This window comes from Puntigrus tetrazona, chromosome 6 (genome assembly GCF_018831695.1).
Source record: "Puntigrus tetrazona isolate hp1 chromosome 6, ASM1883169v1, whole genome shotgun sequence".
Classification (NCBI taxonomy): Eukaryota; Metazoa; Chordata; class Actinopteri; order Cypriniformes; family Cyprinidae; genus Puntigrus; species Puntigrus tetrazona.
The window spans coordinates 3,133,925-3,143,971 of NC_056704.1; positions in this window are offsets into that span (position 1 = coordinate 3,133,925).

Here is a 10,047-nt window from a genome sequence, read left to right on the forward strand (position 1 = left end):
CATTCATAATGTTCTACACTTCCCCCTTGCATGTTTCTTTATTAAATATTTAACCTAATGTGATTATGTGTTTAGCTACCAATATAAGGAAGTACTGTACACTTTTGACCAAATTTAATTACATTCCTCAATATTTTCCCCAAAATAAACAGAAAATCTGTTTTAGGGTTTATAACACAAACAGAGTAATCACTGATAGTTATTCTTTTCATTATTACACTACAGTAAAAATGTACAGGTTTCACTATAGTAAGTTTCTATATAATTTGATCCATTTTCTTTCATGCGTTTTTTAAGTAGTCATCATTCATTATATGTTATTTTAGAATTTTTTTTATACTATTATAGTACTTAAACCTATTTTGATAGTTTGATAATTAGCCATTTATGTAAAATTTTAATTAATCAATACTCACAATATTGAATTTTATTATATATATACATATACACACAAACACTTCTGTTTCAGTTCTAATAGTCATTTTAATACTTAAACCTATTTCAGTTACTTGACAAAACAACTGATTTAGCCTTACTTTTAAAAGTGTGAGCAAAGAGGTCAGCGAGGAAAAAAGAAAAAGCAGCAAAGTAGTTCGAGCTAACATACAGGGCATGTGTTTTTGTACATAAGTTTTTATTGAAACTGTGCAAAAAAAGCTGGTGCCTTTATGCTACGCCACAGCTCACATGCGAGTGGATGTGTACACACGAATATTAACACCAGGTGTGTTTGCTTTGGACCCAGACGAAAAGACGGAAGTTGGCTGCTTTATCTTTTGTCTCAGGCTTTGTGTGGTCATTTGGGTGTCTGTTTTATAACTTTAACAGCCTCTTTTTTCTTTCATTTTTTGCACTCTTTGCTTTTCCTTTGTGGATTGACACCAACGTGACAAAGTAATCTCTCTCTCTCTCTCTGTCTCTTTATCTATCTTTCTGCCCTTGCTTTAGCTCTTTATGTTTACTGACCTAGAGGTGATTAAAGTCCAGCCTTAGAAAAGGATCCAGCTTTTTAAACTGTTGACAGTTGAGATAAAAGCCCTTAAGACTTGGGGATGGGCACTATGGGTTGTGGCATGTTTGTGTGTATGTGTTTTACGGGGCTTAAGATCCGAGCCTGCTTTCTGCTCCCCTCTTCCAAGTTCAATGTCAAAGGGTGAACAATGGCAGGTCACAGGGATCCTGGGCCCAAACAGAGCGTGCATAGCCTGCATACTTTTCCCATAGCAGGTCCTGACCTCTGCTCTCTGCCTCTCTCTCTCCCTAAAGAATATATTTTCAGGCTCTCAGGGAAGATCTGTCAGTTTCCCTTACAAAGGAACTGCTTTTGTGATTTGAGACACCTTTCTGATAAAGAAACCTAGGCAGCAGAGTTTTGTGGAGTTTTTTTTTTATTTGAACAAGTAATTGATACATATTTTGCCAACACAGGTTTATTTGACAAAATACCTATACATACCATTCACTTGTATTTAGCTGAAATGAACACTAGTAGCAGTAAAACGCCAACATTTACACACAAATTATGATTATGGGGCAGATTATAAATTAATAATGACTTATTTGCATGCATCAAACAAATTGTAATACAATTTGATGTTTGCATCACATAATCAGCTCCATATGTATGCTGACATAGTAAACTTGCTTGGAGGCCCATCTGGTACAGTATTGCAATCGCATATGCGTCCTGTGAAACTAGTCATGATAAAAGTAAAAGCAAGTAAAAATTACACGATTGCTTCTGCATACGTGTTTATCTTGTGTTTACAACAGTCGGATTTAGGGTTTAGTGTATGTACGTCGATAAGACAGTAACCTTTTAGCATTAGTCCCTGGACATTTCCAAACCGCCATGATACATAAAAAACCAACATAACAAAATGCTGGCCACATTCACATTCATCTGTTTAGAACAAAATTTAAAACGATTTTAAATGCCACTCGCTACACATTTAAATCTGAAAGTGCATAAAATGTACAAGAATCAACATATTTACAGGAATATCAAAATAGCCATGTTTTTTTGGACTTCACTTTGGGTTGCCACCTGTATTTTAATGTTTATTCTTATTAGAGTTATGTACTGTTAGTTTGGAAACAAGCACAAAACTCAATTGTGAGACAACTTAGGCTGCAGCTTTGTGTGCATTATGGCTTATTTAAAATTTCCAAACCAGTTTGTTATCAGACTGCCACTTTAGAAGGCAGCGGACTTTATAGGCAGTAGAGTTCACTAGGTTTTGGAACAAAGCCAGTTTGTTACTCTCTTGAATGTCTTAGTCTCTGTTCTGTCTTGCCTCAGTGTTTATACTCTACAGGGCTTTGCATCGATGACAGGGGAGCCCCCTTCTCAGGGATCTATGAGGTTAATCCCATGTGTGTGTGTGTATATACAGTATGTGTTTTTCTCTAGCGGTAAGGCTGGACTTGTGGACTGGTTGCAGCTGTTTACCCTTTTGATTCTTTGAGTCTCGTCCCCTTAAGATCACACGAGCACACAGAACTATCACTTGGCCGAGGAGCTTCTATGTTTGCCCAGACAGAAGTTGAGGACCACTGGATTAGACTGGGGTCTGTGTTTTGTCTAGGATGAAAAAAATGCAGTAAAAGGGGCGCTCCCTCTTTTTCACAAACAGGAACTCACACACACACATATGTCCGCACACGTGTGCTCAGGCAGAGTCTTGGGGGACATGACCTCTCTCCAATGCCTACGATCCTGGCCCCTTCTCCTTGGGTGAAGGCAGAGAAAGGTCAAAGGTGATTTTTTGGGGGGCTCAAGATTAAGTTTCACATGACTGAGCACCTTTGTTGAGGCCGTCCAGCAGAAAGGAAACGTCCAGGAGGCCTTCATGTCTGTCTGAGAAGGGCCCCAAAAGCACCCTTCCCCCTTTGGCCTCTTCTCTTCTCTTCTCTTCTCTTCTCTTCTCTTCTCTTCTCTTCTCTTCTCTTCTTTCTGCAGAATATCACATGCAACAATTGTCAATGCTGAGATAAGTTTTGAACATCTTTTCCTTCCAACCCGTCATAACTACAAAGCAAGCAACTCTGTATTCAAAGTCTTCGGATGTGTTTCAATACTTTGTGGGAGGAAACTTAACTTTTTGTTGGTTTTCATTAATAATCTTCCCCTTACGAAAGATAACACATCACTAGTTACAAGACAAAGAACCACAGTTTTTTTTTTTTTTTTTATATATACCATTCAGCATGTCTCTGTTGAATTAGTTATTATTTTATATTTAGCTTTAATAATTTGTTTTGCTTTGTTTTAATATTTTTTATATGAAATTAATTTGTATTTTTTTTTAGGTCCTTTTGAGTTTTTGTTAAGCTGTTTAAGTGTGTCATTTAACATTTTAATTTTTATATTTAATATTTAAATTAATTAATTAATGTATTTTATGCAACTTTGAGATAACAATAACAATGGAAAAATCAAAAGAATTGCATTTTTTGAAATACAAAAAAAACCTGCCACTTTTGATTAGTGTGTCCTGGCTGAACAATTTATATTAAAAATCATACCAAATCTTACATTTGTAATGGTAGTGCATAAGCATGTTATATCTTTAAATACATATATTTGTCCTCTTTTAGCTTAATAGCCATATATGTTCACGATTTTGTAAGGGAGGGGAAAATTATGACAGAGTTATAATTTAGGTTGAGCTATATTGCTCTGTTTGAACGTCCCATCTAGACCAACATAGCGATATAGGCTCATCCAATGATGTGAGTCAAACATTAATGATTTTTTTCCCACACATTTTTTATCTTAATCAACTGACAGCGATTTAAGATAAACGTTTTGTCAGTTCACGCATTTCCAGAGAATCGCCAATCACCAATTGCATTTCTAAACGGTCCTGGCATGTCTAAACGCTCTAAACTCCAGCATCCAATCAGCACGGGAACAATAAAGAGAGCCGCCGCTGGTGATGTGAAGCATTGCACGGCGTGCCAGATAACGACGGCTGTCCTGCAAATCCAGCAGCAGCAGGTCCTGATATCTGTCTGTGTGAAAACAAGCGGGTCATTTATCGCTGACCTCTGGCCCGGGCGTCTGTGTACAGTTCTGGTGAGACAGTAGGGCGCCAGCTTTACAGCCCTATCAATAACAGAGCCAAAGTTCATTCCTCTTTTTCTTATCTGTTTCATTTTTGAACTCCACCTGAGACCAGACCGGGTGATGTTTAGGTTGACCCTCTTACGGCGTGACCCCCTCACCCCAAAACCGCGAGCTTTGTCGCGAACGGGTGAGAGTCGATGCTGGCATTCATGCATAATTCATCACAGCACCAATAATCCCAGACTGCACCAGGAGGGATGGGAGCAGTTTGATTGGATAGACAAAAAGGGGTGTGTGGGGTGAAAGCTAGGGGGGCAGAAGGAGGATTAGACAGTGAAAATATGCCTTTGATAGCTTTCACAGTCTGAGAGGTCTTTGGTTTACGGTTATTCATATTGTGTCTAATCTAATCTGGAACAATCCTGGTCAGGGAGGGGAAAGCGCTGGCAGAGAGCATGAAACTGTCTTAGCTTCTTTAAAGAGACAACAGAGGCGTTTGGGGAGAGGGGTGAACCAAGGGTTCGCTGCTTCAAAAACTACAGACGGCGGGTTATCGGGCACAATTCAGCAAATAGGGCCCAAGACACCAAAGCTCATACTGTGACCAAGACACACTTTTACGCAAACATGCATATCTCCAAACACACATGCATCGACAAAAGCCACGGACCCACGGACACTTCAGGTGATTAATTGGTCTGCAGCTTTCAGCTCCGTCTGTGGTGTTTGTACAGTTCCATCTTTGTGGCAGCTGGTGTTTGTGACGGAGACACTTTTATTAGCGTGCAGAGGACACGCGACAATAGACATAAAACAAAGAGAAAGGAAAAAAGACTAACTACACAGCGCTCACCGCAAAAGGACGTGGACAGACACCAGTTTTATCTGTAAACAAGTAGGGGTGCATGCTTTGGAAGCGCTATTATTATTGCTTGTTTAGAGATGTGAATATATCCCGAATGCCTACTTAAATTTTGGTTGGTTTGAAGTACTATGACTTCATCAGAAAAAGAGCACCATTACTTTGATCAAAATTATGGCAGATGGTTAAAACAGAGAGAGATACAGTACTGTTCAACAGTGTTGGGGGTAATGCATTACAGTTTACGTAATCGGATTACTTTTTTCAAGTAACTAATAAAGTAACACATTACTATTTAATTTTCAAGAAAATATCAGTTACTTAGTTTTTTCCATTTATTGACTGACGAGTCTCCTGTCTCCATGTTGAGAGAGACCAGAAGGTCAGAGGCGCTGTGTGTGAATACAGTGTAGTTTTAAACTAAATATGAATGAGTGTTAATTAATCTCACTCTCAAAAAAAAAAAAGATTTAGTATTCATCTAAATTAATTAAATCATGCAAGCCTGCAATAATTAAATAAGGTAACACAAATGTATCTAATTCCATTTTATTAACCAATGTCTTTGCTGTTGACCTTTGATTATCCAGTCCAACCATACTAATAAGCAAAAATTACTTTAGACAAGCTAACAATTGTGCGTCATTGTTTTTTAATTGCCGAAGAGTATTGGACCTGTATTCCACTACATAGAGGTGAGTTTACTTTTCCTTTTGCAATAATGTAATGCATTACTTTTTAAAGTAACTTTCCTCAACACTACAGTTCAAATGTTCAAGGTCTTTAAAAGGTCTCTAATTTTTACCAAGGCTGCATTTGATTAAAGACACAGTAACAGTAATATTGTGAAATAATATTACAATTTAAAATAACAACCCTTCAGAAATATTTCTGATATGCCAATATGCTGCTCAAGAAACATCTCTTATTAAAATTAATATTTAATCATGTCATTATACATTACTATCACTTTATTCTCTTATTTGATACTGTTCAGTGCTACACAATCTGTATGGTTAAAAGTGCTATATAAATAAAAGTGATTGATTGATTGATTGATTGATTGATTGATTGATTATTATTACAAACAGATAGGCCTATGCAGCTTAATATTTTTGTATAAACTGTGATACCTTTCCAGGGTTCTTTGATTAATAAAATTTCTAAATGACAGCATTTATCTGAAACTTCTTTACTTGAAACATCCCTTCTTCTATTAAATTTAACACACCCACATGAAATAAAATGATTAATTTCTTTTCAAAAAAATGAAAACAGACTTGGACGTATAAGCTACACCCAAAACACCCGTTTTGTACAAAGTAGCAGCTCTCATCATATTAAAAATATATTGTGGAATCATCTAGACTGAATGTTCTGTGCTTTTCTTTTACAAGCATTACATTGAAAGCATTTTATGGTAGCTTTCATTTTATCTAAAGGAATAGTAAATACTAACAGAAGGACAATTTTCCAGGAGTTTAGTTGTATGTGATGGTGGTTACTCTTCAAGACAGCCAGCTGGGCGACCCTGTGGCCCCCCCCCCACCAAGACACCCCCCTTCCCTTCTGTCTATGGTAAAATCAGCGGGTCAATAGGTTTAAAGCACATAGAGCTGCCCTGTGTCTAGCAGCGATCTCACATCATAAGAAAACAGTTATGAACAAACACAACGGGACATACATTAGCATGAAGTTATGTAAATACTTCCTACCTGTTGTCACACAGGTGAAAGTTTACATGCTTATATTGTTTCGCATTTTCTAACCAAATTATTTATATCCGACGTATAATGAATGGATTTTATTTTGTCGTGTTTGCACTGGGAGTTGTGGTCATCTGATGAACTTGTATGTTTGGGAAGAGCATAAGAGTGACCTTTAAAAAAGAATTTATTAAAATTCCTCTTTTCCCAGACATGCACTGACCTTTCCGACCAGACGAGGCCAGAGGGGAAGGGTGAGAGTACGTGAGTGTGTGTGCGTGTGTGTTTGTGAGAGCGCGGGGATCGTGAACTATGAACCAGCCCTTTTCCCGTTCCCCTGCTGTGGCCGGGTTTTGCCCACTCCCTCCCACAAACACACACACACACACTCATGTTTACCTTGCTGTCTAAATAAGGACATAGCATAGACATCTATTGTTTTAAATAAACAATCGTTTAATTTCTATAACAATAATTTAGATAAATATTATATCTATGTGTATCACAGTTCCCACAAAAATATTAAGCACCACAACTGTTTTTAACTCTGACAATAATAATGCATTTTTCCATGAGCAGCATTTTTGAAGGATCATGTGACGCTGAAGGCTGGAGTAATGATGCTGAAAAAATTCAGCTTTACCATCTTAGGAACAAATTGCATTATGATATAATCAAAGGGACAATAGTTATTGGAAACTGTAATAAATATTACAAAATATTATTTTTTCATGGCATCTTTGATACAAAAATGCCTTGGTAAGCATAAGCGTAAGTATATATATTGACCCGAACCCAAGTTTTGTAACTGTACTGTAGCAATTATTAATAATTATAATCCTGAAGGGATATATAATTCATATATATTTCATATTTACTTTATTAAACTTTATTGAAACTTTGAAGTTTTGTCACATTTTGCTCACCCGTGGGTACAATTTTGTTCCCAAAGTATAGCTAATTTATTTATTGATAGCTAGTTTATTTATTAAACATTTTTGTTGATTTCAGATCACTGATAATAACCTTACCATGAAAAAAAAAAGCAATTCCCTATTGACGCTCTGATAAAGCGACGCATCGCCCCCCACCCAAGCTTTTTGGAAAACAGCACAATATTGAGAGGTGCAGTGCCCAGCAGGAAAGAAACAAGCCCCAATCGATCTGGAATTCCTTTTCACTCGGACCGTCTGAGCGCATCAAGGACCCCCATCCCCCAACACACGCATTTACCTAGCCATTTAAGATTTCTGCATGTGTGTCGGGCCATTGATCAATAGCTGTCGTACCCAGGCCATGTCTTGGTAGTTCTTCCGTGCCCCTCACCCCCAGCTTCCATAGACACCCGGATTATAATGAGGGATCCAGCTTTCACAGACAATCCAGGGGGGGAGGTGTCAGACAGAGCCAAGGACCCAGACGGGGGGCCCCATGCCGGGTCACGCCACAAGGCCAAGGTCTTTGTCCCCACCCCCTCGCTCCATTTCGCCGTCGCTTTCTCTATCCCAGCTTCTCTGACCCACAAGGGCCGTCTCTAAAGGAAGGGGGGTTTGTGGCCAAATTCAATAATCGTGGTTGTCATTGATTTTGTGTGTGTAGTTGTGTGTTAAGTTTGTTCGCATCAACAGTCCTTTCATTGCTATGAGTCAATTAGAAGCACATGCCACATGCATTTTTATTATATTTACCTGTATGAATTATTTAAACACATTTTTATTTGCATGCACCTGGTTCTTGCAGCAGGTCTGATGTCAACAGCAGTAAGTGAACCGGTTTATTATAATTTCTTATAACGATTGTTACAAATATTAATATACGATGCCTGCCGTTTTATTTAGCATTTTCGGAACATATAATTATAATGAATTAATATATTTAGCTTCTGCAGTATGCTAATTGGTTGCCGTCAGCATTCAGTCAGGGTAAATAAAATGTATTATATTTCGGTTAATTGCCAAAGCAGTTAACATAGGTTGAACTGAAATAGCTAAATAAATGAATAAAAAAATGGAAGATAAAAAATAAAATGATCACACACAACAAAATGAATAAAAGTTTAAATAAGAGTAAAAGGAAAACACAAAATATGAAAATAATAATACATATATGGGTTATATGGGTTTTTATGGTAGTTGCTTTCATTATGAAAAAGCTTAGAATTCTTGTTATAATTGTAATTCCCATAAATCAAAGTGAATAGTTGCTTAAAAAATGACTTTTCGAACAATAATAGGGTTGTAAAAATATATGTACGAAACATATTAAAGTCTGTTATTATCGTTATCCACTTGTTGTTAAGGTTGATTCTCCCTTCTTCCTGCTCTTGTCCTCAGAAGACATCGTGGTCAGTTCAGAGCAAAAGATAAGAGGAAGAGAGACAGGGTTTACCACCACTGATAAAATATAATTGGCAAGTAATAAAAAGATAACCAGAAAGCAGAAAGGCCGCACAGACAGAGAAACCAACTGAGAACTCCTGCAAATGATTGATAGTGCTGTTGACACCTTTGTCCACTGACAGCCGCAATCAGCAACTGTGTGTGTACGTGCAAGTGTGTGTGTGTGTGTGTGTGTGTGTGTGTGTGTGTGTGCAGTGAAGCATTCAATCTACCTTTTATGACTATGTTACAACATAAGACTCTTCTGGGAAATGAGAAATATTAGATGTTTTTTACAGAATATGTTGAGAAGATGATAGGTCTTTCTGAAGAAACTGTCCTTTGGCCAACACACACACACACACACACGCACACACACATGCACACACACACACACACACACACAGTCCTCAGGGAATTCAGCACAGCATTTGTCTGCATGTAAAGTTGCTCTGGGGGACGCTGGGTTTAGATGTGTCCATATTTCTAACAAGAGAAAAAAATGCATCTTTGCAGATCTGTCCTTAAAGCGCGCACACACACACACTCACACACACCTGTCTTTATTAGCCCATGGCTTTGTCGCATCAACACAGGTTATGCCTAAAACATGCATTTCGCATTACACAGTGCATATGTCATGAACCCTGTTTAGTTTCTTCTAGTTTGAGGCTGATTGGTTCAGACTGGTCCAGCAGAATGGACTAGTTGCAGGACTCTTTTGGTCAAATGCAAATCGAAACAATGTCCAAATAAACTTAATATGACCGTAAAATAGTCTGTAAACTAAATTAACTAAATTAACCACCTGTGGAGTTTATAGAGGATTTGTGAAGTATTGATTTAAAAAGTCTAATAGCAACAACAGAAATAAAAGAGACACAAAATGTTATTGATGCATCAATACATATTACACATAATTCATTCATCAAACCTAGAGAAGAACTGGGACTTTACCAATTGTTTAAGAGGAGCAGTATGTGTTGATGGTGTATTAATATACACACCACTTCTGTAAATCTTTTGCTT